This window comes from Nannospalax galili, unplaced genomic scaffold (genome assembly GCF_000622305.1).
Source record: "Nannospalax galili isolate Female #2095 unplaced genomic scaffold, S.galili_v1.0 scaffold151, whole genome shotgun sequence".
Lineage (NCBI taxonomy): Eukaryota > Metazoa > Chordata > Mammalia > Rodentia > Spalacidae > Nannospalax > Nannospalax galili.
Window position 1 is genome coordinate 1,867,391 of NW_008332087.1, and position 3,869 is coordinate 1,871,259.

Here is a 3,869-nt window from a genome sequence, read left to right on the forward strand (position 1 = left end):
TAATTAAAAACTAAAGATTCAAAGCTAGCATTCACTTATGAGAAAGAGCATGCAATGTTTGTCTTTCTGGGTCTTGGTTACCTCCTCACTCAGGATGATTGTTTCTAGTTCCATCCACTTTCCATTTACTTGAAAATTCCATTTCCATTTTTATTTCATTTCCTTCCTTCCTTCCTTCCTTCCTTCCTTCCTTCCTTCCTTCCTCTTTCTTTTTTTTTTTTTTTTTTTTAAGAATATAGTCCTGGGTGGACTATCAGGACTAAAGGCAGGCAGTACCATGCCCAGAATTTTTTTAACAGCTGAATAATATTCTGTTGTGTAAGTGTACCAGATTTCCAATATCCATTCATCAGTTGATAGACACCTGGGTTGTTTCCATTTTCTGGTTATTGTGAATAGGGCAGCAATGAACTTGGATGAAAAAGTATCTCTGTCGTTGGATACAGAGTCCGGTATATGCTCAAAAATTGTCTGACTTGATCATGTGAGAAATCTATTTTTAGCTTTTTGAGAAATCTCCACACTCATTTTCATAATGGCTGCACCAGATTTTGGGTTTTATTTTTATTTTCAATTACATAAGCACATGTATCTGAGTATAGGGATGTACACATGAATGCAGTTGTCCATGGAAACCAGAGGCCTCAGATACCCTGGAGCTGGAGGTATAGATAATCGTGAGTCACATGATAGAGTGCTGGGAATTGAATTCAGTTCTTCTGAAAGAGCAGTATGTGCTCTTAACCACTGAGCCATCTTTCTAGTCCAACATATTTCATAATGCTTAATCCTACACCAATGTAAAATTGTACAGACACTGGAAAATAGTCTGATGATTCACTAAAAACGTAAACTTAACCTTACTATGCAATACAGCAATTCTACTCCCACGTGTATACCCAAAAGAATGGAAAGTGGGACTCAAATACAGTGTACCCACGTTTATAGCAGTTTATTCATGGTAGTCAAATGGTGGCAACAACCTAAGTATCGACTGATGCATGAATCGATAAGCAAAGTGGAAAATGGGTTAAATGTGCACAATGGAATGGAATGTTATTTTGCCCTTTAAGAGTCTCATAATCAGGGCTAGAGAGATTGCTTAGTAGTTAAGAGCACTGGTTGCCCTTGCAAAGGCCTAGGTTTGGCTCCCAGCACCCACATGGTGGCTAACAACTGTCCATAACTCCTGTTCCAGGGAATCCAATGCTCTCTTCTGGCCTCCATGGGCATTGCAAAAATTGGTACACTTATATATGAGAGACAAAACTCTCATACACATAAAATAAAAATAAATAAATGAAAAAAAGGCTCATGTTCTACTGATAGAGCTAGCTGGGTGTTCTATGTATTCAGCCTTTTAAAGAAATGAAATCCTGATATACAACATGGTATGGAAGGCTTTTGACAACATTATGCTTAATTAGGTAAGCCAGATACAAAATATTGTATGATTTCCTTTACTTCAGATACCTGGTTTATTAGTTTTCCATGACCATTTTAAGATTATAACCAACTTATACAGCGGGAAGCTTTCTTGATTCCCAGTTTTAGCAGTCAAATTGATTGATTGACTTCACTGCTCAGATATATGGAAGGCAACCCATCATGAAGGTGAGCATACCAGAGCAAGGCTTCACGCCTCATCAAGAGCCAGGGGGAAAAGAGGGGAAGGGCAAGGAGCCAGGATCCCACAGATTTCAGGAATGTGGACCCAGTGACTCAAAGATCTCTAATGAGGCCCCATTTCTTAAAGGCCCTACCTCCTCCCAGAATTGCCTGCCGGGGACCCAGGCCTTTGATACAAATGTCTGGTAAGAGGCATTAAACATCCAAGCACTAGTGTTCAGACAAGGCAAATTCATAAGGATGAAAGTGGACTAGAGGTCAGGGGCTTGGAGACAGGGGGAATAGATACTTGGTGCTTTAGAGTTACAGAGTTTCTGTTTAGATGCCAAAAATTTCTGAAAATAGTGATGATGGTTACATAATATTGTGATATATACTTGTCATTTAATTGTAGGTTTAAAGTAGCTTAAATGCTGACTTTTATGCTGTGTGCATTTTATCACAGTAAAAATGCCTACCCCAAAGTTTAGCAGTTTTGGGCTCCTTAAGACTACTTCTCCATTTTCCAATCATTCAACTCACACAATCATTCAATGTTTAGGTAGCATAAAAAAAATACCACAGGACCACAGGAATCAAAGCAAGCAGGGTGCTACCCTATGGCCCCTCACAGCCTTGAAGAGTGTCATGTAAGTGGGATTCTTTTCATTCATTTTTAATGAGTGGAGAATGTTGCTTGACCTCAAAGATCTTTATTGTCTGTTAAAGGGCAAGCAGTGTATGAATAACCCCAAAACAAAGCCAGATGAGATTCAATAATCTAGTGTATATAAAGCACTGAACATGGCCTGATGTGTGGCAGACATCACAAATACAACCTCACCCAGAACTCCCAGCATCACTAGCCCCATTCCCCATCCCATCTTGTAGGGATTTATAACACAATCTACAAGAGCAAAGACTAATGTACTCTACTGCCGAGAACGGTTTGCTCATGATATGCTCAGCGTTTTGGGAAAAGCCAAAGAATGAAAACACCGTTTCTTACCCAGTGTAAGAGGTAAAATGCAAAGAACACATACTAGAAGCACTCATTCTTGGAATTCATTGGCTAATAGAATGGTAGAACTGGAAAGCAGACCAAGCCACAGCAGGGGGACTTACAAGTAAGTCACCAACTAGGATGTGGACAGCCAGGGCCCAGCTCTACTTGCAACCTCCAGGAAGTTGCGTAGAAGGCAGCTGAGGGCCACCCTACCTGCTGGATCCTAATTGGTGTGTATTTTCTTCAGTTCTCATCAATCATTGGCTGGAGGTTCTCTGAAAGATTGTAACTTCTCTGCCTTTCCAACCTCTTCATCTCATGAGCCAAGAGAAAGCCATCAAGTGGAAAAGAGCAAGTATACACAAACTGACTCGTTCAAGGTAGGCTGGTAAACAGATGGCCCAGGGAATCTGGGAAGGATCCAGCAGGGTCTGCCTCTATCAACAAACTATTGACTCCATGAAAAAAATACTTTGTATTAGTTTCTTAGGGCTGTTGTAACAAAGAGCCATAATCTAAGTGGTTTACAATACCACACATTTCATAATCTTATAGTTCTGGAGGAGAGAAGTCAAAAATCAAGGTGTCAGAGGTCCTTCCCTGCCTCTTCCCAACTTCTGGTCCTTGGCATTCCTTGGCTTGCAGCTGCATCCCTCAAGATTTGACTTCTCTTACCACATGGTATGCTTCTATTTTCACAGAGAATTTTCCTCTTCATGTAACAACGCAATTAATGGATTAGAACTTTCATGACCTCAACTTAAATTGTTTACCTATGCAGAAATTCTGTTTCTAAATAATTCACAGGGGCCACAGCTAAGCATATACCATTCAACATTTTAGCTTAGGGGAAAGAATTCAAAGAAAACAAATTCTCTTGTCTCGGGTTTTCTTTTGAAAAATGGAAATAATCATACGTGATAAATATGAGTGGGAAAACCATCTCCGAATTACATAAACCATCACTAAGCAACCTTGAAGAATGAAATGAATTGGAATATCCACTAAAAAATAAGATTTGAAATGAACAAAATCAGAGAAGATATACAGAGAATCACTTTTTAAAATAAGGCATAATGGTTGACCCAGTGGAAGCTTTTACATCTCCAAAGAACACCTTGCCCAGAAGACCCTCCTTCAGTTTTAGAAATAAAAGTAACAAAGGCAAAGTGCAAAGACTTCCTCTTTTCATTCCCACTCAGACAAGGAAACCCTTGGGCTTCCCATTAGGCAGAGGCCCTCACTACTGGATCCA